Source organism: Balaenoptera borealis, assembly GCF_965194805.1.
Source record: "Balaenoptera borealis genome assembly, chromosome: 14".
Lineage (NCBI taxonomy): Eukaryota > Metazoa > Chordata > Mammalia > Artiodactyla > Balaenopteridae > Balaenoptera > Balaenoptera borealis.
In genome coordinates, this window is record NC_138875.1 from 14,465,190 (window position 1) to 14,492,442 (window position 27,253).

General features: G+C 36.3%; 1 long non-coding RNA gene across 1 annotated transcript; it reads right to left on the minus strand.

The window, feature by feature from the left end:
- Nucleotides 1-9,372: 9,372 nt before the first annotated feature.
- LOC309610321 lies at nucleotides 9,373-27,024 on the minus strand. Its single transcript, XR_014233850.1, has 2 exons — nucleotides 20,559-27,024; nucleotides 9,373-20,198 (listed from the first exon to the last, which is right to left on the minus strand). It is a non-coding gene; the product is annotated as an uncharacterized lncRNA (long non-coding RNA).
- Between the last annotated feature and the right edge of the window lie 229 nt (nucleotides 27,025-27,253).

Genomic DNA, 27,253 nt, shown 5'->3' on the forward strand with positions numbered 1-27,253 from the left:
TACTTAATTTTTCATTGTATATGCCAGAAACATTCTAGACTTTTTCTTAGTGTCATAGACTCAAAAATTCACAGAGAAAGTCTGGAGGCATCTGTATTATGCAAATCACTAACAAAGACAACAAGGTCCTTGTATCATACAGAGGTACATTTCTTATCCTTCTTTCACCATGACCCCACTAAAGTCACCTCTGAAGGTAATGTCTGGTATATAATATGCTCTCAGTTAAAAAAAAAAAAGTTTAAATGAAAGTAGGAGAGAATATATAATTTATGCTTGGAAATTCTTTGCCATACCCTTGGAATGAGAAAATTGTGTTCAAGACATTGACAGCAACACTGTATAGGTATTAAGGTTGATACTTTTAGCCTCTGTGAACCATGGTTGAACAGTAAATCACTGAAGGTGAAAAGAAAACTCTAAATATTTTGGGGAAAAGCCAAAAATATTAAAATAAGCTGAGCTTAGCCAGAGACTGCAGCCAATTTCACTTGGCAGGATTGCTTCCATCAAAATGTGGAATTAGATATAAGTTACTTAGAACTGAATAGGCAATTACAGCTACCCAACCACTTCAAGAGAACTATTAACTAATTTATTAACTAATCAGTATTTATCAAGCATCTACTTTGTTCAGTGCCTCATCTTAGACACCATTTAAGATTTGCTTCCATGAGCTTATCACTTGAAACATAAAGCATTTCTAGATCTAACAAAGATGAATTTAATCTTATACACATGGACTTCATGCTACATAAAAATGTAATAAGTATTATGTGAACTTGAATTATCCCTTGATTACTACAAAAATAATCATGTCTATGTATAGAATGTTTCACATCCTGTAATGCCTTCACAGGAAGCGCTGCCTTGTCTATCTGCTCTTATCTACAACACTTTCCACCTGTTGTTCCTCATCTTCTTTTATACAGGCCTTCTCCCCAACTGGAAAAGTTGGAACCCAGTACAAGAAGTACTTACATTCATTAATTTATCTGTTCACTCAATACATATTTATTGACAACCTAATATGTGCCAGCACTGAGGAGGGTCCTAGGTGAACAAAGCCAGCATGGTAACGAACACTGAAGTCTATATAGTTCAGTAAGACAGAAAAGCACTAAATGAATGGGTGTGTGTATGTGTTTCAGAACAATTCCAAATTGTTGTATGTGCCATGAAGGAAAAGAATAAGGCATCATTAAAAATTAAAGATGACACTTTAGATAAGGTAGTAGAAAAGCCACTCCAAAGGGAAGAATGAAAAGAAACCAGTCACGGAGATTGGTGGAATAAACATTGCAGGTGGGAGAAAGCATATGGAAAGTATCAACGTGGGGACAGCAGAAATAAATCAACTTGACTCAAGGAGCAGAGAGAAATCCAGTGTGGTGGGAAGATAATTTAAAAGTGTGAAAGCATGAAAATGCAGTAATAATAATAATAATAATGATAGAGGCATGGCTCTAACCTCTTCTTATGCATTATCTTATTTGATCTTCACAACAGATCTATAATACGGGTATTTTGATGCTCTCTATTTTACAAATAAAGGAAACTGAGGCAGAGAGGACTCCTTGAAACATGATGGGAAATAGCATACATAGACAGTTTCCTCTTTGCTGAGGTTTGGCTCAGAGAAGAGCAGAGATATCGAGTGGCAGCTACTGTGAAGATATGGAATCAAAGGAAGTGTTTTGTAGTTTTTCAAATGATGGAGACCATATTTGTATGCTAATAGGAATAAGCTATTACATAACACTCCCTTTGATTTCTAGTTAAGCTTGATTCTGTCCTGGCTGCTAATGTTGTATGATATTAGGATCAATACAAGGCAATTAAAATCAACAAATCTTTGCTCCATGCCTGCTCTGCACCTCACTTACACCCTGCTACCCTGATTCAAAATCTGAAGGCTTTTATGCAGGTTCCCATTATTTTCGACCTCTCCCCTTCTACTCTCAGATAGGGGCCCTTCAGCGTTTATATCTTCACCTTGCTGCTTCCTAGTATGAGAAAACCTCTATTAATTAGGGCAGTGCTAACCACTATAGCATACAAACTAAAAATTTTAGTGGATGGACACACTGAAAGTTTATTTTGTTTTCATGAAAAACCCGAAGTGTGTACTTAGGAGAAACTGGTAGAAATCTCTTGTCTCTGCCATGATCAGAGCCCAGGCTAATCACCATGGAAGTCTGTAACCAAGCCAGTAAAGGGAGAGCGAAGGATCACTCATGGGAGGGTTTCACATGCCAGTACAGCACTTTGGAATGTAGATCCCTTCTCTTTATATGTCACAGACTAGCTCTCAGTCCCAAGAGCAAAGCTAACTGCAAGGAAGCCTAGGAAACATGTCCTAGCTGTATATGGAGGAAGAAGAGGAACAGCGTCAGGTGAATAGACAGACTGACCCTTGTTGCAGCTCTGGATCTGACCACTGGCTCCTTGGATGAATTAGAACACACTGCCGCCCACTCCATTTATTGATTTTTCTGTACTTATCCCTGTAGTAATGCCTTACTGAATAGATGGGGAATTCCTCCTCTAGGGCAAAATTTCTGCCTCTATTGTTCTCTTTAATGTTGCCAAAATAACAGATTGACACTATTGTTTTACACTGTCTTCCAAGGGAAATGAACAACACTCCCTATTAAAGAGAGCCTCATTTAGCAGTTTAACTCCAATTACAGCTACAAGAACAATTGCTGTGCCTCAGCCTCAAACCAAGCCTATCTAATCCCAGTAAAAGTCAGCTCCCTCCCCACTCATACAAAAAATGTCCTTCTTATAGAGATGTATTGCTTCAGAGCATTTTATTAAGTAAAATTCATAATAATTCTAGGAAGCAGAAATGTTAACCCTTTTATTTTATGGATGAGGTAATTGATAGGTTAAATTTCATTTAACTAACAGTGGGTTGGTGTTAGACTGTTTGAAAAACTCTTATTTCTGAAACATGGTAGATGATCTTCTTTAATTTGCGACAATGTCTTTTTTCTCTAGGAAATGTGGAAAAATTAATGGAAAATATAAAATGGGGTGGGGTGGGAAAGAACCATGTTATCAGCACCTAAAAGTGATAGATTTAGTAAAGTTTTCTTAGTCTGTTCCCTATGACCACTTTTTTTTTAATTAGTTCTGAAAAACTACATATAGTGACGTAAAAGAAAAACAAAAACACAGTTATATACCCACTAAATATTTTCAAAAAGTTAATATCTAATATTTACTTCAGATCTCTTTTTAAAGATATAAAAATTTTATAGATAAAAATTACATGTGCATTTTTCATTACATTGTTCATTCATGGATTTATCATTTCATACTCTGCTCTTTACTAAAAATTTCATCATAAAATGAACCCATATCATTAAAATTCATCCCAAACTTAACTTGTTGCATGGTGTTCTATTGTTGAATATTTAGGAATTTTTCACAGTTATGCTATAATTGTCCTATAATGTGTTTCTTTATGCTTAAATCTTTTCTGTATTTCAGGTAAGTTCTTCTTGGTATATTTCCTAGAAGGGGAAAATAAATGCAAATTTGTCTCTACCGTGTCTATCACTACTTCTACTTTTTCAGATTCTTAATTCTATCTCACCTGAAGTATAGCCTTATGTCTTTTGTTTTCAAGATAGGTAAGTGATTAGCATATTTTGAAAATTTTGCTTATAAGGGACTATCTTTTTGTTGGCCTCACAAATGAAAGACAATTTCTTAAAAATACTTTAGTTACAACCCTTAACTTTAAAAACATTATAGATGTTATGCCAAAAATTTCTGACGCTTAGTAAATGCAGAGGAAAAATATAAAGGCAAGCCAGTGTTTCTGAGTGCTCTTTCAGTATTTTCTTTAAACATTTAATTCAAAATTTTTGCCAATGGTGTCTTGGGATAGGACTCTTCAATCATTCTATGGATAGAGTGGGATGATTTTTCAGTTGACTTACTCAGATCCTTGTTTGCTTGTTTGTTTTAGATTTTACTGATGTATGATTGGTTTTTTTCCTTAAAATATCTAAAATTATTATTCTTCCATAATTTGTCCTTGAATTTGTCTATCACTTTTTTTTTCCTCTGCCCCCTTCTTTTTAATCTCTTGGTCATTTTTCCTTTTTTTTTTTTTTTTTTATTCCTAGGTGTTTTATTCTTTTTGTTGCAATGGTAAATGGGAGTGTTTCCTTAATTTCTCTTTCAGATTTTTCATCATTAGTGTATAGGAATGCAAGAGATGTCTGTGCATTAATTTTGTATCCTGCAACTTTAACAAATTCATTGATTACCTCTAGTAGTTTTCTGGTGGCATTTTTAGGATTCTCTATGTATAGTATCATGTCATCTGCAAACAGTGACAGTTTTACTTCTTCTTTTCCAGTTTGTATTCCTTTTATTTCTTTTTCTTCTCTGATTGCCGTGGCTAGGACTTCCAAAACTATGTTGAATAATAGTGGTGAGAGTGGACATCCTTGTCTTGTCCTGATCTTAGAGGAAATGCTTTCAGTTTTTCACCATTGAGAATGATGTTTGCTGTGGGTTTGTTGTATATGGCCTTTATCATGTTGAGGTAGGTTCCCTCTATGCCCACTTTCTGGAGAGTTTTTATCATAAATGGGTGTTGAATTTTGTCAAAAGCTTTTTCTGCATCTATTGAGATGATCATATGGTTTTTATTCTTCAGTTTGTTAATATGGTGTATCACATTGACTGATTTGCGTATATCGAAGAATCCTTGCATCCCTGGGATAAATCTCACTTGATCATGGTGTATGATCCTTTTAATGTGTTGTTGGATTCTGTTTGCTAGTATTTTGCTGAGGATTTTTGCGTCTATACTCATCAGTGATATTGGTCTGTAATTTTCTTTTTTTGTAGTATCTTTGTCTGGTTTTGGTATCAGGGTGATGGTGGCCTCATAGAATGAGTTTGGGAGTGTTCCTTCCTCTGCAATTTTTTGGAAGAGTTTGAGAAGGATGGGTGTTAGCTCTTCTCTAAATGTTTGATAGAATTCACCTGTGAAGCCATCTGGTCCTGGACTTTTCTTTGTTGGAAGATTTTTAATCACAGTTTCAATTTCATTACTTGTGATTGGTCTGTTCATATTTTCTATTTCTTCCTGGTTCAGTCTTGGAAGGTTATACCTTTCTAAGAATTTCCCCATTTCTTCCAGGTTGTCCATTTTATTGGCATAGAGTTGCTTGTAGTAGTCTCTTAGGATGCTTTGTATTTCTGCGGTGTCTGTTGTAACTTCTCCTTTATCATTTCTAATTTTATTGATTTGAGTCCTCTCCCTCTTTTCTCTTGATGAGTCTGGCTAATGGTTTATCAATTTTGTTTATCTTCTCAAAGAACCAGCTTTTAGTTTTATTGATCTTTGCTATTGTTTTCTTTGTTTCTGTTTCATTTATTTCTGCTCTGATCTTTATGATTTCTTTCCTTCTGCTAACTTTGGGTTTTCTTTGTTCTTCTTTCTCTAGTTCCTTTAGGTGTAAGGTTAGATTGTTTATTTGAGATTTTTCTTGTTTCTTGAGGTAGGCTTGTATAGCTATAAACTTCCCTCTTAGAATTGCTTTTGCTGCATCCCATAGGTTTTGGATCATCGTGCTTTCATTGTCATTTGTCTGTAGGTATTTTTTGATTTCCTCTTTGATTTCTTCAGTGATCTCTTGGTTATTTAGTAACGTATTGTTTAGCCTCCATGTGTTTGTGTTTTTAACATTTTTTTCCCTGTAATTCACTTTTAATCTCATAGCATTGTGGTCAGAAAAGGTGCTTGATATGATTTCAATTTTCTTAAATTTACTAAGGCTTGATTTGTGGTCCAAGATGTGATCTATCCTGGAGAATGCTCTGTGTGCACTTGAGAAGAAAGTGTAAACTGCTGTTTTGGGATGGAATGTCCTCTAAGTATCAATTAAATCTATCTGGCCTATTGTGTCATTTAAAGCTTCTGTTTCCTTATTTATTTTCATTTTCAATGATCTGTCCATTGGTGTAAGTGAGGTGTTAAAGTCCCCCACTATTATTGTGTTACTGTTGATTTCCTATTTTATAGCTGCTAGCAGTTGCCTTATGTATTGAGGTGCTCCAATGTTGGGTGCATATATATTTATAATTGTTATATCTTCTTCTTGGATTGATCCCTTCATCATTATGTAGTGTCCTTCCTTGTCTCTTGTAACATTCTTTATTTAAAAGTCTATTTTATCTGATATGAGAATTGCTACTCCTGCTTTCTTTTGATTTCCATTTGCATGGAATATCTTTTTCCATCCCCTCACTTTCAGTCTGTATGTGTCCCTAGGTCTGAAGTGGGTCTCTTGTAGACAGCATATAGATGGGTCTTGTTTTTGTATCCATTCAGCGAGCCTGTGTCTTTTGGTTGGAGCATTTAATCCATTCACATTTAAGGTAATTGTCGATATGTATGTTCCTATGACCATTTGCTTAATTGTTTTGGGTTTGTTTTTGTAGGTCCTTTTCTTCTCTGTGTTTAGAGAAGTTAGAGAAGTTCCTTTAGCATTTGTTGTAGAGCTAGTTTGGCGGTGCTGAATTCTCTTAGCTTTTGCTTGTCTGTAAAGCTTTTGATTTCTCCATCGAATCTGAATGAGATCCTTGCCGGGTAGAGTAATCTTGGTTGTAGGTTCTTCCCTTTCATCAATTTAAGTATATCATGCCACTCCCTTCTGGCTTGTAGAGTTTCTGCTGAGAAATCAGCTGTTAAGCTTATGGGAGTTCCCTTGTATGTTATTTGTCGTTTTTCCCTTGCTGCTTTCAATAATTTTTCTTTGTCTTTAATTTTTGCCACTTTGATTACTGTGTGTCTCGGCGTGTTTCTCCTTGGGTTTATCCTGTATGGGACTCACTGCGCTTCCTGGACTTGGGTGGCTATTTCCTTTTCCATGTTAGGGAAGTTTTTGACTATAATCTCTTCAAATATTTTCTCAGGTCCTTTCTCTCTCTCTTCTCCTTCTGGGACCCCCTATAATGTGAATGCTGTTGCGTTCAATGTTGTCCCAGAGGTCTCTTAGGCTGTCTTCATTTCTTTTCATTCTTTTTTCTTTATTCTGTTCCACAGCAGTGAATTCCACCATTCTGTCTTCCAGGTCACTTATCCATTCTTCTGCCTCAGTTATTCTGCTATTGATTCCTTCTAGTGTAGTTTTCATTTCAGTTATTGTATTGTTCATCTCTGTTTGTTTGTTCTTTAATTCTTCTAGGTCTTTGTTAAACATTTCTTGCATCTTCTCGATCTTTGCCTCCATTCTTTTTCCGAGGTCCTGGATCATCTTCACTATCATTATTCTGAATTCTTTTTCTGGAAGGTTGCCTATCTCCACTTCATTTAGTTGTTCTTCTGGGGTTTTATCTTGTTCCTTCATCTGGTACATAGCCCTCTGCCTTTTCATCTTGTCTTTCTGTGAATGTGGTTTTTGTTCCACAGGCTGCAGGATTGTAGTTCTTCTTGCTTCTGCTGTCTGCCCTCTCTTGGTCATTTTTCTTGCATTCTGGAAAAATAATTGAGATTTTCATTTTATCACTGATTTTATTTTTTAATCAATTTTAATGTCTAATGTGATTTTAATTCTTTCATTGCATTTGAGTTTTTCCACTATGCTTCCTTTTCTCAGCCACCTCCCATTTCATTTTATCCTGTTTTATATCCATATTAGCCTGTTCTTTATGTGTACCTTTTACATCCACATCATAGACTTTGTGTATTGTTTTGCATCCTATAATGAGTCTAAAATGTTATTGCAGTTTCCTTTTATTATTATTATTTCTGGTTCTTCGTGTCATTTTTTCAGCTTTTTGAATGATGATTTCCTTTTTTTTTTTTTTTCTGCTGTGTCTTTACATTGGTCCCTTTATTGTTATTTTGTTGTTGTTATTGTTTTGCTTTCTCATCCTCAGTTGGATACCTTTTGTCAAGGCTCACCATTTGCCAGTGGACAAAGGATGTGTTTGTCTTTGGTACCATTCTCTAGAGTTTCAGTGTTGGATGAAAATCCCCTTGCAGAGTTTTGGCCAGACATCCAGTTAATATGCACAGCTCCTAGACTAACTTTTAATGTCTATTTTATCAAGTGTAACTCTACTGGACTATGATGAGATTGTCAGTTCCCACTTTGTAAACCTCTTTCATTCTGAATAGGCGAAGAAAAGAAAATTAAACCCCAGGAGACAGTCTTCTCAGGGATTTTCCAATTCCCATCACCACCAAATTCTTGAAATGCCGTAATGTACCGCATTATTTCCTATGCCTGCTTCATAAAAATTTATTCTGTGGAAGTTATACTGTTCAACTGAGAGTGAGAAGAAAAATGCTGTGGGGTGGGGAGCAATAGCTGTACCCATATAGAATAAAGACAAATTCTTGGTTTTCTGCTCTCCAGAGAATGTATGTTTCTGAAGGGAAGTAAGTCTGGTGATGATGATGCGACAGTAGAGCACAGATGTTCCTTTAATTGGGTTTAACTGAAGGCCAGCCACCAGGAGAAAATGGGACAAAGCTCCAAGGTCCTGGCAACAGTGGAAACATTAATAATTGCCTTCCATGCTTTTCCAGTTCTCTTATCTTAGCAGTCAATTGCAAAATGCTGAGCTGGGAACATTAGATGGAATTTCAACTTGGAGCTACTAAATGATTATCAAATAATATGTTTTGGAGATGACATTTCTAGTTAATGTAAAGCACACATAACCCTATGGTGCTCTAGATTAAAGTCTTTCCATGATAAACCCGACTGTTTCTTTATACTCTCAGCAAATGATGTATTTAAGAACACAATTAGAAGAGAAAAAGTCATGAGGAAAACACAGATAGTTTCTCTGGGTGTTCTTTGGATGTTTTCGTTAATCTTTTAATGTAAAAAATTTGCCGTACCAAAAATGGTTTATTTCTCCCAGTACTTGAAGAAGGTCCTCTCTAAAATCCTAGGAGAAAGCTCAAAACGTATCCAGGCATCCTCCCAATGATTTTTCTCACATGACAGCTTTATCTGTCAGAGAGTCAGTCAACATTTTTGTTCACAAGCTGGATTATTTTTATGAATCGACTGATATCTTAGAAATACGGTTGTAGATAGTTGTGTTTCCCTATGTTCTATAGTTTGTAAGGACATGTCTGTCCTTTCTTCCCTGGCCTTGAAATACATAGAAGCAAATGCCTACAATTTTTATTAGAATAATAAAATGTCACTTTCCAATGAAAATGAGATGGCTGTAAATTTGGAGAAAACATTGTTTTGAATATGTTTTGAATTATCCTTGGAATAATTAGAAATGTTGGACTTTCATTCCCAAATAAGAAAATTCACAAAATATTTATGGGAAACATTAGTGTCAAATTCTCCCCAATTTTATAAAAAAAAAAAAAAAATAGATCATTTTAACTTGGGATGGAATGTTCTGGAAATGTACTGCTGATGATGCCAAAACAATTAGGAATTAAAGACTGACAATGGGACACTACCCTTAACGTGTATTAAAAACATAATCATTTAAGTATCTTTATTAATTAAGCACATTATCTCTAATTGGGCACTGCTAGGATATATCCTTTTACTTTCCTGCAATGATAATTATATTAACTGGAAGATCATTATCAATTTTAAAATTAAGATTAGTATTTGCTTTTGCTAACTGAAAGGAATACCCTTCAGGTTATAATTACTGAGTGAAGTGACTAAACAAATTCTAACAGTAAAGTTAGTTCTATGCATGCATATTTATTTCAGTTCTGTCTGGGGTGGTGAAATAAAGCAGCATATACATTGGGCCATCTAGCATACTTAAAGTGTGATTAAAGGCAGTGGAAGAATTATGAAAACCTCTTTGTTCTGTCTTCTGATATCTTCCATCTTCATTTTCAGAGCAATAGGAGGTGTGTGGTCTTTTAACTCTGGAGAGGGAACATCTGTTCAGTAGACCCAAGGTTCTCCAGCTACATCCACTCCAAAGACAGCCAGCTCAGCCAGATACAAATGTTCTATTAACAAACTAGACCCTGGTCTCCTGCCCGTAATCTCCACATTTTCTTTTGTCCCCTTGGCTTTTGACAGGTCTTTTGTAAGAGCCAAAGGACCTTCCTGGAACCAGCAAAATGCAACACAAACAAAAAGGAATAAAAATGAATTTGTGTTGCTGATAAAGAGCCATTAGCACTAATTACATCCCTAATATTCTATTGAACGAGAACAAGGAAAAGGCTCTAATAAGGATACGAGAAAAAAAATATTAAAAATGAACCTTTGAATTGTCGTCTACTCATTTGATGTCCTTGCATATACACAACTCAGTATTTTACCTGTCTTCTTAACTCTAGATAAACAAAAATAAATTCAAATTTTTGAAAAATTTTTAAATTCAGAATTGTACATAGGATTTGTTTAACCTATTTACTATTTTTTCTCATTCTGTCCTAAGCAATTTTTTCTTGAATCTTTATTCAGTCTTTAAAGTTCTCAAAGTTTTATATAATATGAAAAAATGGCACATTAGAATAGATTTATTGCCAAGATCATTATCCTACACCTGATTTTGATAAGGTATTTGCAAGGCATGCATGTAAATAATAAATCTCTTCAAGGGCAACTAGATTTATCATAGAGGATGTGTTTACATTGCGATAGTAAAAGTCAAACTTCTAAATGAGAAAAACATCTCTACATAAAATTGTTAGAACTTATTATACTTTTATAGCCTTGGAGCTCATCAGTGGGCATTGCAGGATGATGTAACACTGAGAATTTCTTGTTCTAAAGCCACTAGTAAAGTGAAATATTCCTGATATACACTCAGAGATTGTATACACCTTCCTGCTCTAGTAGATCTTAAAAGCCCTCTCTGAACTGTGGCTTATAACGATGGTTTAAAACAATAGAAGCTATTTTATTTATGGAGAGATGAATGTGATAAAGCTAAGACCTAAAAATATATTGGGATACAAGTGTCTAAGTCAGGAATAATGAGAATGCTGATGAAAAGTTAAATATATGATTGTTTGAACAAGGCTGGTTTGTGATGTCAGCAAATTGAAAAGTTGTTCTTGAGGTTGGTTTTATATTAAGGTACTAGTGTCATCTGTTTGAATATCTGTTTTGATAAAAACTAATCCACACAATTATTTTCTCTTTTAAACACTATAGAACCACTGAGTGTGTAATGAGTTAGCATTCTTGGATGTTAGTATACATTGGAGTAGCATATTCATGACTGTTTGCTTAACCCTTACTGAAACACTGATAGCTAATATAGTAGTTGTGATGGTTTTAAATTTTATAATAATTTGATTATTTGATATATATTTTAATGCATATAACATAAAAACCAAAATCAAAGGAATACCTATATTGAAATACCAATTAAAGTGCCTGAAATAAAAAGTCTGCAAATTTTCCTTAAGATATGATCATCAACAGATCCATAAGTAATGTCCATCATATAAAAATTACTCTGTAGCACAAGAGCACTCTTATATATCAAAAACTAGTAACATAAAACAAAATATGGTAAAATGTTTATTGAATTAGGTTTTTCATTTATTGGAACTAAAAAAAATAAATAGCAGCCAGAAACTGTCTCTCATATCTTGTCATTTAGATAAATAATATGAAAATCATAAAAATAAACCTGTGGAAAAAATAAACTAATGAATTTTTAAATATAAAAATTCCAAACTTGAAATTTAAAAAATATTTCTATCATAAATATTAAAATTTCTATTTTAATAATAAGGAGCTCCAAAATTCAAAATAAAAATACCAGCAATAGTCATGGGGCATCTTTGTGGAATAAAGAAAATTATGCCCATTTGAGATTCAGTTTCCTGGGAAACAAACTGATCTATGTCTTCAGCTGCTTACAGAAAACTTCTTCTCTCCCTTTACCTTGACTGAACTCTTACTCTTCCTTTGATATGCAGTTTCTTGATGAGGCCTCTCAAATGGAGGCTGCTCATTTTCCCTTACCCCATGTCTTAGTCAGCTCAGGCTGCCATAACAAAATACCATAGACTAGGTAGCTTAAACAACAGAAACTTATTTTCTCACAGTTGTGGATACTGAAGTCCAAGATCAAGGTCCCAGTAGGATCAGTGTCTAGAGAGGGTTCTCTCTTTGGATTGCAAATGGTCACCTTCTCACTGTGTCCTCATATGGTGGAGAGAGGGCTCTCTGGTGTCTCTTCTTATAAGGACACTAATCCTATTGTATCAAGACCCCACCCTTATGACATCATTTAGCCTTAATTACCTCCTTGTAGGTCCTATCTCCAAATATAGTCACATAGGGTGTTAGGGCTTCAACATATGAGTTGTGGGGGACGTGATTCAGTCCACAGCACCCCATGTACCTCAGAATAGGTAGATAGGGCCACAGTATCCTCAGTTCTTCATACAACTTCCAGACCTTCACCACCTTCATATAAACCTCCTTCTTCTTTGGGAGCCTCTGTTATTGAGAGATTCCTAGAAAACTGCAATGCTAGGAGGATCACAGCGTGTGCTCTCCCTCTGCCTTCACTTGGGAAGCTGAGTCTAGCTCGAGAAAATCCAACAGATGCATAGACAAGAGCTACTGTAAAGTCATATTCTATCACCTCAACTGCATTCTCAACATTGTCCAGAATTTTCTTAGTTACCTATGCATCAATAGTTGCTTTCCTCTCTCTACAAGAGAACTCTACCAACTAGCCTTCTACTTTCAAAGTATGGCTGGTTGGCTTACTTTTTGGTGGATTAATTAATTGATCATTTGTGTTGATTAATTGATTCATTATTTGAAATAATAGTTTATCAGGTGGACAACTCACTCTACTCTTTGTCATCAAACTTAAAACTTATCTGTTAGTCTTCCATCTTCTCTTCCTAAAACTAATTCCTCCCAATTATGCATATACATACATTAAAGGTTTTGTTTTGTTTTTGTTTTAATGTACAACTAAAGATACTATGAACAAAGTAAAAGATAAGTCACATACTGGAAGAAGCATTGACTTGCAATGTTTTTAACCAGTGAAGGGTTAGTATCCAGTTTATATAAGGAGTCCCTGAAAATTAATAAGGATGGAAAACAACCCAGTTGAAAAATGGGCAAAGATTATGAATAGGTATTTCACATAAGATGCTTTTCATTACAACTGTCAGGCAAATGCCAGTTAAAATGACAGGTTACCAATTCACATCCATCCATCAAAAATAAATTGGACAGCACCATGTGTGAGCAAGAATGTAAGCCCTCAGCTACTACCAATGGGATATTCATTGGCACAATCACTTTCAAAAGCAATTTGAAAATATCTAGAAAAGCTGAGGATGCATATTCTACCACCCAACATTTCTTTATATAGGGATATCCTAAAGCAATTAGCATTCATGAACAGAGATGGTCATTGCTACAATACTGATAAAAGTGAAACGTCATAAATAACCAAAATATCTATCATAACAGAAATGCATAAATAAAAATGGTTACATTCCTATCATAGAAAACTATACAGGAAGTAAATGAATGACCTTGATCTACGGATAATAATATTGATGTATTTGATCCATTTCATGACCCCTTTGAAACATTTTCTTCATTTAACATCCAGGCTATGACATCTGGTTTTCCCCCTAAATTTTTGACCAATCTCTTTGTCTCCTTTGCTTGTGGCTAGTATCTTCATAAACTCTCCTTGGATTTCTCTTTTCTATCAACATTTATTCTTTAAGTGATCTCATCCATTTTTATGGTTTTAAATAACCATCCTTGTGCCAATGACTTTAAAATTGTTATCTCCAGCCTAGATCTCTCCCCTGAACTTCAGACCCTTATATCTCACAGCCCATTTATTCAACATCCCATCTTAACATCTTGGACTCAGAATCCTATGACCTCAAAGCTGCCCCTGATGCAGTCTTCCTTAACTCTGTTACTGGCAAGACAATTCTTACAATTGTCCAGAGCCTTCAAAATGTATCTCCAATCTGATTGCTTCTCATCACCCACGCTGCCACCTACCTGGATGAAATAACCATCATCTTTTGCTTTTGCTACTGAAGTAACTTTTACAAGAGGTTTCCCTGCTTCTTCCCCTGGCCTCTTTTCATCTTTTATCCACAGGACTGTTCAGAGCAATTTGTTAAAATGAGTGTCAGATCCCGTCATTCCTCTGCTTAGACACTCTCCCAGGGTTTCTATGTGATCTGGCCTCTGTTACCCTCTGGCCTCATCTCCTCTTGCCCTTCCACTCTTTCCCTCCATTCTGGCCATCCAGACCTCCTACTGCTCCCGGAACATGGCAGGCACTCTTCTGTTCAGAGTCTATACTTGCAATTCCTGATTCCTCAGACAGTTAAGTGATCGGCTCCTTCACTTTCTTTAGGTCTTTTCTCAAGAGTAACTTCTCAGTTAAGACCTTTCAGGACACACTATTTCAAATTCCAATCTGACCCCATCACTTCATCTCCCCTTTTCCTACTTTATTTCTCTTGTTAGCACTTAATTCCTAGTGACTGTATTAGTCTGCTTGGGCTACTATAACAAAATGTCATACAGTGGGTGACTTAAACAGCAAACACTTATTTTCTCACAGTTCTGGAGGCTACAAGTTTCTGATTGAGATGTCATTAGATGTCAGTTGGTTTTGCCAGTAGATTTGGTATCTGGTGTGGGCTGTCTTCATGGCTTGTAGATAGCACCTTCTCACTGTGTCCTCACATGGCCTTTCATCTGTGCAGGCACTGAGAGAAAGAAAATTTTCTGGTGTTTTTTTCTCTTACAAGAACACCAGTCCTATCAGATTAAGACCCCTCCTTTCTTTTATTTTATTTTTGTTTAGGTTTTTGTAATGCCTGTCTCTTTTTTTTTTTTTTTAACGTCTTTATTGGAGTATAAATGTTTTACAATGTTATGTTAGTTTCTGCTGTATAACAAAGTGAATCAGCTATACATATACATATATCCCCTTATCCCCTCCCTCTTGCGTCTCCCTCCCACCCTCCCCATCCCACCCCTCTAAGTGGTCACAAAGCACGGAGCTGATCTCCCTGTGCTATGCTGCTGCTTCCCACTAGCTATGTATTTTACATTTGGTAGTGTATATATGTCCATGCCACTCTCTCACTTCGTCCCAGCTTACCCTTCCCCCTCCCCGTATCCTCAAGTCCATTCTCTACGTCTGCGTCTTTATTCCTGTCCTGCCCCTAGGTTCTTCAGAACCATTTTTTTTTTTTAGATTCCATATATATGTGTTAGCATATGAAGACCCCTCCTTTCTGACCTCTCAATATTTATTTCCTCTGTATACGCCCTATCTCCAAATTGAGTCACATCGTAGGTTTGGGCTCCAACATAGGATTTTGCTTTTTGAGTGGGTGGATACAATTCAGTCCATAACAGCAGCCTACATAGAATATTTCATATTTTATTGTTTATTGTCTGTTCACCCTACTAGAATATAAGCTACATAAGGTCATGGATTTTAAGGGTTTTTTTTTTTCACTGCTTTATTCTAACACTTAGAACAATGCCTGAGACATAATATGTATTTAATAAATATTAAGTGAATTATCTCAAAAATCTGATATGAAGTATGAAAAGCAGGGTATCATTTTATACTAAAAACATCATTTCAAAATTAGCAAAATACAAAATTACACTACATAGTTTTCATGAACAGGTATGTATGTGGTAATATATTTTTTTTTAAAAAATTGGAAGAATGCCAACTTTAAGACAATTAATAACTTCCCTGAAGAGAAAAAGGGAAATTAAATTAGAGAGATGTCAAAGCAGCTCTCACTGTAGCTATATGATTTTATTTCTTTAAATAAAAGTTTTGAAACAAATATGCAAAATGTTAACATTTGTTAAATCTCAAGAGGATACAGGAATATGTGTTATGTTTTTCTCTGTGTTTTGTTTCAAATATTTCAAGAGAAAGAGATGAAAAGAGTTTCTGTAAGGGCAGGGACCATATCTGGATTGTTCCTGCATGTATTTCAAACTCCTAAAATGGGCAATGGCCTATAATAGGACCTCAGTGAATATTTGGTGGATAGATATAGTTTCAGACCATTTGGACTTGCTTGTCTTTGATTCTGACCATAGCACTTGGTACATTGACCGAGACAACAAATACACAAGCAAGTAAGCAAAGAAACAAACAAAAGCATTTTTTGAAAACTAGACAAAGCTCCCTAACCATACTAATCTTGTCCTTCCCTCTTTCTACTCCTTCTGGTCAGTAACTTGGGAAGGGTATATCTGCCTTGGCCACCCAGCTCTACCAAGTCCTTCTCTGCTCTTACCCATAATTTAGTTTTCTACCTAAAGGTAAAAGTAAGTGCAACTAGAGAATGTCTTAGGGGACTAACAGGGCTCACAGTTAAGACACTGGTCTTCTGCATTTTCTCCATAAGCTCTTTAGCCATTTAGGACCCCTGTTTGGATTTGCACTTTTACATGTTCTCTCTCATTGGTTCTGATGGATTAGTCTGCCTAAAGCAACCAAATTGACCCTCCAAAAAGTAGCAACAGAACTGTTTTTCCCAGCTCTGTTTAACTCACATTGATATCCTTTGCTAATGTCATTTCCTGCCCCATCTCACAGCTCTCTCCTAATATTCCATACATAATTTTTCTAAAAAACATTTTTGCTCCCAGTTTGTCTAATAATCTGGAAGTCATAAATTCATATTTACCTTTCATAGATGAAAGACTCTAGTAAAAGTTGAGAGTTTCCATGTTCCTTTATTTTTTTTCTATTTCTCCTAATTATGAGTATTTTATGTATGTTTTAGTCAATCTATCTAAGTCTTTTCTACAAACAAGAAAAAGTCAAGTTATTAACCAGAATGTGAAGATATTCAGAAAAGTCATTCCCTGGCATAGATGCTCACTCCATGTTAATTAGGGAAACAACAATACAGTATTTCACACTTTCTTGCAATCTTTTATCTCTCTTCTTGGCCTTGGGGAAAGTGAAGATTCTAAGGATGAAAAGAAAATAATTTGGAATTGTAAATGAAGATCCTTTATCTGATAAATACCAAGCCAGAAGTTAGAAACCTCACCTCACACCACACTAAGAAATAGGTTTCTGATGCATTGAGTTAAAAAAAATCAAACCATAGAAAAATTAAATAATGTATCATTAACTATTTGTCAGATCACCGGAGGGAAGGCTTCCTTAGTTTAAAAGAAACCATAAGCATACAAAACAAAAGTAGACAATTGACCCTATAAACATTTAAATTTTAGGTATGATTTTTGCTTCAAAAGACAAAACTACATAATTAAAAACAAAAGATGAAAAATAGATTGGAGAAACTGATTGCAACAAATATAGTATTTTTCACTATTAAAAAAACCCATTCAAAGTGGAGCTAAAACACTGAGACCTTATAAGCTGAAAAAGGGTTGAATGTTATGGACAGTCAATTCATAAGTGAGAAACTACATTTAGTACGAAAGTAAATAAAAATATTCATCCATTTAATGATAATGAAGGAAATCAAATTAACAGTAACTGTATGAAGTAATATTAAGCAGTCTAACCCAAATTTAGTTAAAGGGTCAATATTTTATGCTACTAATGGGAATGTAAATTGTGCAACTATTTTGGTAAACAATCCTGATTTTAAATTTTCAAAGTCTTATTAATTATTCTAAATACAGAATAAAAAGTACCTTTATATGCAAACTTAGGCACTGGAATATTATTTAAGACATGAAAACATTGAGAATAGTCTCCTGGGTTTTAGATTATTTAAAATATATTCATTTGTTTCCTATACAAAGCCAAAAATAGAGTAAAAATGAAGCAAGAACACTTAAAAATATTAATGTAACAAATATGAAATGCAGTAATGAACATATGGATCAATTTATTATTAGGTAAACAGAATCTTGGGTCAATGGCATTTGGATCAATTGGCTGTGGTTGATCTTATAGCTGTGCTCATAAACACCATGCTTTCCATGTGCCGTGCTGCTGTGGATTCTGGCCTAGCTGGACATCTCAGTACCAAACCCTTCTGGAGTTGGCCCAGGACCCTTGTTTTCCGGCCAGGACTACCCATCTGCTCTTTTAGGGACAACGTCTTGTCTTCCTAGGTGATTGAACCTCTGCTTTGTGGTAACTTCCTCCTCCAATTTCCATAGGCCTTGACTTTTAGAAAGTCTAGATGCCTAATGCTCATACCTTCTTGAGTTATGACAGAGACACACAATGGCTGGCCTTCATCTTTATCTTGTTACACTTGCCAGTTGGTCTTGAAAATATAATTATTTGATTTGTACCTTTATGGAGTTCTAGGAACTATGTCAAGTGCTTGATGTATATTATCCCTACCTAATCTTCTCAACCCAGGGCCTGTGCTAAATATTTAATGTATAGTGTCAACATAATCTTCTCCATAGCACTATGACAGAAATAATATTTTCCCCATTTTATAGATGAGAAAGTTTAAGTAACTTTCCTAAAGCGCTTTGAGGAAGGTACAAAGTAGAATTCAAACCCAGGTCTGTATTGACTTCAAAGAGAAGTCTTTGTTTCCTAAGTTCTACTCTAGGTAAAAGGAGGGTTTCACATTAAGGTAATTGCAGAGAGAAAAGACATTTAAACAGTAAGTGAATTTTTGAAAACTTTAAGGTTTATAGATATTCTTTGTCTTGTTTGCCTCCTGTTCACCCTGTTGGTGGAAGAGGGATTCCCTACCCTAAGATAGTACAGATGGTGGAACACACAACACACAGCACTGCACACACGAGATTGGCAGCCAGTTATTCATCACATATACTCACAGACATCGAACACCACGCGGGGCCACGTGGAGGTTTGCACTCCGGAGCAGAGGGAACCAACAGGGGCTGTGAGAGGCAGGTTTCATAGTAACCAGAGGTAGGGTTCCCACGGAGAATGTGACAGGCTTGTCTGAATAATTTTGTGAGCTGGCAAGGAAGGGAAAGCCCTTAAATTGAGAAGAGGGCAATGTAGCTGGTCGAGCTGATATGGGAACTAGCTGTCGGGGAGTCTTTCCTGCTGAATTTGGGGGCATTTCTGGCAAGAACAGTGATTTCGTGGTTAGGCCTTTGGGGCCTTGTGAGGTTCAAAGACGTTAAGGTGGCACTTGAAAATTTAAGCCTTACAATTCATTCCACCTGAAAATTAAGGAAGGAGATAGTGACCTAATCGTACTTCTCTTTGTATCAACAGTTTCCACCCTGCATCCCGGTGACAGTAATTTCCAATTGTGTCTGCTGTTTGCTGTGATGACTCCTCTCAGAGTTTTTACCAGGAAAGATACAATGAAACTGGTAGTGGGTGCAGGAGAGCCTCCCATTTCAGATAGAAATACAGTGGAAATTAGGAATGTTTAAATGTGAATGGCTTGTATGTAAGGTGTAATTAAGAAGGGTTCTAAATATTAATATTTTAGTATTCAGTTAAACAGAGTTACTATATTCTATACTTGAGTAAGGAAACTATCTAAAATATTTCTGACAATGCATAGAAAGAACAAAACATGATCCAGATCTTCTTATTATAATTTAATTATTTTAGTTAGCTCCCACTCTATCAAGTCTTGTCTGTCCTCTCAACTCTACCCTAATTTTTAAAATGACCGAGATGACTTTAAAGATTGTTATGTGACATTAGGAGCATGTGTTTTAGCCATTCTCATGCAGTGTCTTATCTTCAGGTAGCATTTGGAAATTTCCACTATGTTCTACAATTTTCACTTAAAATTAGCTCCTGAGACCCAGAGAGGTATCCACTGCTGCTTCTCAATATCAAATGGATGGGTCACCCACTGAATCAGAGCCCCTAGTGATAAGGCATTTTTAATGAGCTCTACCGGTGATTACTATGCATGTCCAAGTCTGATAAAACCACTGGTATGGATTGTTTCATTTCAGTGGCTCAAGGAAGTTATATAATAGCTCTACACCTGTTCTAGCTGGGGTGAGGGTTAAACACGAGAAGGGGTTATGAAAAGTTTGCATATAAGCATCTCTCTTACTCTCTTACTCCTGTGTGACCTTAACAAGGTACAGAACTTCTTTGCACCTTCTCTTCCTTATCTGTAAAATGGAGGTAGCCTACAATATTAAGATTGTTGTAACAACAGTATGAGTCAAGAACCTGGTACGTAGCTGGCACTCACTGTACACTGAATAATTTTACTGTTTTCCCCTCCCTTTCTTCTACTTCCCCAGTCTCTTCCCTTTCTTTTTTTTTTTTTTTAAATTTTATAGCTACTTTTATTTTTATTTATTTATTTATTTTTGGCTGTGCTGGGTCTTCGGTTCGTGCGAGGGCTTTCTCTAGTTGCGGCAAGTGGGGGCCACTCTTCATCGCGGTGCGGGGACCGCTCTTCATCGCGGTGCGCGGGCCTTTCACTATCGCGGCCCCTCCCGTTGCGGGGCACAGGCTCCAGATGCGCAGGCTCAGTAGTTGTGGCTCACGGGCCCAGCTGCTCCGTGGCATGTGGGATCTTCCCAGACCAGGGCTCGAACCCGTGTCCCCTGCATTAGCAGGCAGATTCTCAACCACTGCGCCACCAGGGAAGCCCCCAGTCTCTTCCCTTTCTAACCACCTTATGAGAACTTCACAATATAGCTAAGGTGAAGTAAATCATTCTTCTGAGCGCTTCAGTGCCAAACCACAAATTGTACATGTAATAATGAGAATTTTACATTTATTGAGTGTCTGTGATTATATAGATTGATTCTTTTAATTCTTAGAATAATGTGACAAAGTTAATTATTATATATCCAAGTCGATAGGTTTACAGATGAGAACACTGAGGATGAAAGGCATATTATCTGGTCCATTATAATTTTAGTGAGTGTTGAAAATAAAATTCTAATTCAATTGGTCCGGATACCGAAACTTGTCCCACAGAAGCAGCCTAAAAGTGCAATTATTCTGATTTTATTTTTCCAAAAAACAATTATGGACCATGCTGTTGATTTTTTAAAACCCTAGTTCAAGTGTCGCAAACTCATATGCCTAATAGGACCAGCAAGAAAATATAAATGAGAGAAAAACTGGATTGTATTCAACTGACGTAAAGACTGGTTTACATATTTTTCTACCATTTTTCTTGAAACACATAACCCTCAAAACCTAGCTTTTCTTTGCCAACTTTTGATGGAAACATAGTTATGGAGAAAACCAATGGCAGGGGCATGGTGAGACATGGCAGCTGAACTTTGGCTTCAGCAGTGGGGCAAAAGAACAAAGTGACAAGAGATTAGCAAATGTGATGCAAAACCTCACACCTCATCTAAAGAGTATAGCTGCCACCAGCTACATCTGATGACTGTTGTGCTGGAATTCAGGCCCCAAAACTCCAGACCTTCTGGTTTCTAATGAAAAGTCAGAAATCTGGATTTTAATTTGAAACTTCTCAACTTTTGACTGCTGGCCTAAAACAATAAAACAAACAAAGCACCAACAAAACATTATGTTGGCCAAACAAAACAGCTTTGCAGCACACGTCTAGCCTGCTGGCCACCAGTTTGGAACCTCTTCTCTTGATGAACAATAAGAAACACCTGAGGTTATAAGAATCCATACTTAGGGAAAATATTAATATTAAAAATGGTCTGGGAGCATGGGACTTCTGCATCAGCAACTTTTGCTTAAAGTACCCTTCCTCTCAATTTCTGTTTGGCTAATTCTTCTGGTTGGTCACTTTTCAGCTCCAAGTGGTCTTCCTTGATCCTTCTATCATATGTTGCCCACACTTGTTCGTTCTATCCCACTACCTTTCTTCAGGCAATTGCTGCTGTCTGAAGGGATCCTATTTGTTTCTTATTTATGGTCTCTTTCCTACTGGAGAATTTCCATGAGAGTAGGAAACTTGTCCATTTTGTTCACCAAGACCTACAGCAGTATCTTGTACCCGGTACATGTTCCACAATGTTTCATCAGGGAGCGTAGCCGTTATTTACTGAGTACCTCCTCTGTGTTCCTGTGCTAGACGTCTGGAGATAAAATGCTCTATGGCTGCAAAGACCAGAATGAGCAAGAGAGGTGACTGTATCCTTTCCAGTGCTGAGCACTCAGTAAATCATCAGTGAACATTTGTGAAGTAAGTGAATGCTGAATAAATCTCAAATAGCTCAGATTCATTTAATTTATACTTAGTTCCTGAAAATAAGGCTTTGTTGGGTTTAATAGCCATATGATTTGAATGTAATAGCACATTATGTGCCACATTATTCCAGAAATTGCATATTTGATCTGACCACTGTTGCTAAAAAAAAAAAATGACCTTTTACAAAATGATTTGCATAGCATGCTCATGGGACTCACTTACTTTGTTAGGCAATTAATCCAGCATGCTACTCGAAATTATACATTTTATATATAGTAATAAAAGTAATTTAGATGTTTCAGATATACTGTAAAGCTTTTTCAGATTGAATAAAATATGGCTTTTCATCTATACACAGTCACATAGTTTCTTAATAACACAATTATCTTTGGCTGATTGATTCTGAGAATTTTGCTAGTTTTTTCTCAGCATTACTGTGATATTTTACATCTCACGTTACTTTAATTTTTAAGGAACAAAGTGCTTCTTGCTTTTTCTGTGTGACATTTTGTCTTTTGCCAATGCCAGCTATGAACTGCACATGGCTAATCTTGGATTCCTAGAAGTGATAGAAAATTAGCTAGGCCTAATAAACTCCGTGCATGGTCTCCCATTGCCTATGCATATTTTAAGAAAAACAAATAATGATCAAGTTTCCGAAGAGAAACATCTTTAAAGTACTCTTACATGAAATCAGGAGCTCACACTAATGAAATCGTAGATAATATCAGCTACCATTTGGCATAAATCCCACCTTTTAAGAGTTTCACTTTTATTGTTTTGGGAAGGGAAAGAGCTTGTGTTGGTTATCTCTCCTGGTGTCTCCACAGCCTGGATGTTTCTGACTGGAGGAAGGCAGTACGCCTAGATTGACAATCTTGTGAAGATAGGCTTTGGGGTCTTTTCTCTGGAAGTGGCTTCTGAAAGCTTCAAAGTAATTCTGCCCCATATGTACAAAAGCTCCATGTACTACTACGAATCATTGATTTAGACGAATATGTCTGGTTGTCAGAAGGGTCTCACATAAAAATATTCTGGCAACCGTAACAGAATTTCCATAAGAATGCAGAAAGAACTCGCCATAATTTGATAAGTGAAGTTCAAAATAACATGGTCATATAAAATTCGTGGACAGGTTATTGTGAAATTATAGTATTTTTCAGTCAGTCTGTACTGAAACAAAAGCACATAAATAAAGATAGTGAAAATTGATAGTACTGACTGTACACAAAATTAACAAAATTATGTATGAGCACAGAACAGTCTTTCTCTAAACCTCCTTCTCAGCACCAAATATAAAATCTTGAGCACTCTCCTGTTTGAAGAGATTGGACAGAAGACCAGAGCCAATAACCCATCACATCAATGCTGAGTTTTCTTTCCCATGGTACCTTATTGCCAAGTAACTGTATGAGTATGAGAACTTCTGGCTGCTCCCACATTTAACCCAATAGAAAAGCTCTTCAAGCCATGCAAGCCCCATTTGCTCTGCAGGTGACCTTCTGCCTTACCTATCCTTGTATCCGAATCTGTGTAAAGCCAGTCATCCCCGTCTCTATCCTTCTTGCTGTTTCACTGACAAGGATGCTTATCGATGTACTTACAGTAAAGGAAATGAAGCCATGGTTTTTTCTATCATTTCCCACATTATTTTCTTTTTTCTCCAACGTTATTGAGGTATAATTGACAGATTAAAATTGTTTATATGTAAGGTTGCATAATGATTTGATATACATGTACTTTGTGAAAGGATTACCACAATCAAGCTAATGAACAAATCCATCACCTCACATAGTTAGCCTTTTTCTGTGGTGAGAAAACTTAAGATCCAGTCTCTTAGTAAACTGCAAGTGTACAATGCAGTGTTATTAACTGTAGTCACCATGTTGTACATAAGCACCTCAGAATTTATTCATCTTATAACTAACAGTTTGTACCCTTTGACCATTGTTTCCCAATGCCCCCCGCCCCACCCACCCGAGCCCCTGGCAACCACCGATTCACTCTCTGCTTCTATGAGTTCGAATTTTTTAGATTCTAATATAAGTGAGATCATATAGTATTTATTTTTCTGTGTCTGGCTTATTTCACTTAGCATAATGCCCTCTAGGTTTATCTATGTTGTTACAAATGGCAGAATTTCCTTCTTTTTATGGCTGACTAATATTCCTGTGTGTGTGTGTGTGTGTGTGTGTATCACATTTTCTTCATCCATTCATCTGTCGACGGGTACTTAGGTTGTTTACATATTTTAGCTGTTGTTAATAATGCTGTAATGAACATGGGAGTGCGCATATCTCTTTGAGATACTGATTTCATTTCCTTTAGATATACGCCCAGAAGTGAGATTGCTGGATTATATGGTAGTTCTATTTTTAATTTTTAAAGGAACCTCCATACTATTTTCCATAAAGTCTGTATCCCACATTTTTTTCTTTTGACATTTACCCTTTGAGCCTAATACAATATTTAAATTTTATTATGTTAATAGAGAGGCAGTTACTTATACTGAATAAGTTTTGCACAAATAAAGGAGAAATTATATCATGACCCTAATGAAAATATGGTACGGCTCTAAGCCTTTCAGTGGGTGAGAATGCACCTAACTCAGAAATGGTCTGTTCTAATTTGGGCTCCCAGTCCAATATGATGGATCTATAATTCTATTTCAGTCGGCATTCCATACCACCTTAACCATTGAGTTCATATGTGGGGTCAGGGAACTTCTTAAAAATAAGTTACTTTAACTTTTTATATTAGTGCTTGTATTGTACTGTGCAGTTGACTCTTGAACAACGTTAGGGGCACCAACGCTCCTCACAGCCCAAAATTCGCATATAATTTATAGTTGGCCCTCCATATGCACTGTTTTTCCATATCCCTGGTTCCGCATCCGTGGATTTCAACCAGTCCTGCAGGTGGTGCAGTGCTGTAATATTTATTATTGCAAAAAATATGCATATAAGTGGACCCACGTGGTTCAAACCCATGTTGTTCAAGGGTCAGCTGTATTTGGTGCTTAGGATCTCTTTAGTAAGAAGTCAAGGAAGGAGTGAATGATTAAAGAAATAGCAACTACTTAATTGATGTTTGAGGAAAGAGTCCTCAAGGAGGCAATAGGAGAAAGGACAGGTGGAGGGGAGCCTAAGCAGTTGCTATGGGAACCAGGAGGCTGCAGTGATCGAAGCGTTGGCTGTTACCCTGTGTCCTGTGACCCCTGTTGGAGGGACTGCCAGCACAGAGAGGGCTGTGGGCCCTTAATGGAAGGACTACACCCCTATGCTGGCTGCTATCAGATTCCAAAGACCTTTGTCCCAGTTTATGAAAGACATTACTATTTTTATTCCCATTTTAAAGATTAAAAACAATATGCCTAAAGAGTTGAAAATCTCACTCATTGTTGACCATACTGAAAACACTACATAGCTTCATCTCTCCTAATTAGAACACATCTTGGTTATTATTATTATTATTATTATTTTAATTATTCTATGATGAATTTTAGAAGTTTGAAATAATTGGAGGTAGCTTACCAGGTAATATGGCCTAAATGTACAGCTTTGATTATTAGAAAGGTTAAGAAACACCTTCCCTATATTGACCATTAATGGAAGAATCCACAATAAACCTAGACAACTTGTTTGCAAATAGGTAACATAAGGCATAGGTTTGGTGACTCTGAATTTCTCTCAAAATGTCTTGAGAAAGACATTGGATAAAGGTCATCAATCAGTGAAGAAGAAAAGTGGAGCTCTAGAAAACATATATATGCAAAAATTTAAATATCCAGAAACACTGAGTTAAAGCAGAGAAAAGAAAGCCAAAAGAGGTCACACTCTATAGTCCTAGAGGATTTATTCTTAACATTAACTAAGATTAAAAAACAAATAAACTCAAGTCGCCACGATAAGCACGCTGCCAAAATCCCGACAGGACCAGACCTTAGCACGGAGAGCCTCTGAGCGTCTCCTGATGACTTCAGCTTTCTGGGTGTAATGAAGTGAAAAGACATTTGCAGGATCACATCTCAGAGGAGGAACAAAGATCCATATAGATAGGAGGCAGCTGGACTGGCTAGCTCCCGAGGCGACAATTTCTTGTGTGAGCTCTGATGGATGCCTGTGATTCTGGTGATTGTCAAATCCCAGCAAGCCATGATTTTTATCACCATCTTAATTGCTTAAAATTGAAGTTCTGCCTTATAAGACTTTACTTAGAAGCCTTTCTTATATATAATTTTGTTAACATACTTACACAAGCATATGCATAATTGTAACATAAATAATCTCTAATCATGGGTTTCTTTTAGTTTTTTTATTTCGTACTCCCGAGGCCTAAAGAGAAATGTATCAGGCTATGGGAATGTCTATGAACAACTCTGTTAACTATAGCTTTTATAACCATTTTTAAGAGGGCAAGATAACATCACAGGTTTAAATTCAAGGTCTCTAATCCGTCTGAAAGATTTATTGTACTGGGGAAAAATTCTGCTTGTTGCTGCATTTTAATAAAATTAATCTCTATAATTTGTATTTGGGCTCATGTATATGACCTCATATTTTGGATGCTGACAGAAGATGAAAATTTTAGTGGACAGTAAATTACCTTTACTTTGACTTTATCCTTATATAAGGTGGCCATTACCTGGGAGAAATGTAATAACGGAAGTGTTGCTCTGCCAAAGAAATTTTAAAGCCCAAATAATTAGAGGTAAACAGTTTACCTAAACTGAAAAAAGATATTTAACTCTTTTCTCTTTAGAAATACGTTTCTTTTTAAAGAATCAAAAATGTTTGGGTGCTTCTTCCTTTTTTTTTTTTTTTTTAAATCTTTATTGAAGTATAATTGCTTCACAATGGTGTGTTAGTTTCTGCTTTATAACAAAGTGAATCAGCTACACATGTACACACGTTCCAATATCTCCTCCCTCCCGCATCTCCCTCCCTCCCACCCTCCCCATCCCACCCCCCCAGGCGGTCACAAAGCACCGAGCTGATCTCCCTGTGCTATGTGGCTGCTTCCCACTAGCTATCTATTTTACATTTGGTAGTGTATGTATGTCCATGACACTCTCTCACGCTGTCACATCGCACCCCTCCCACTCCCCATATCCTCAAGTCCATTCTTTAGTAGGTCTGTGTCTTTATTCCC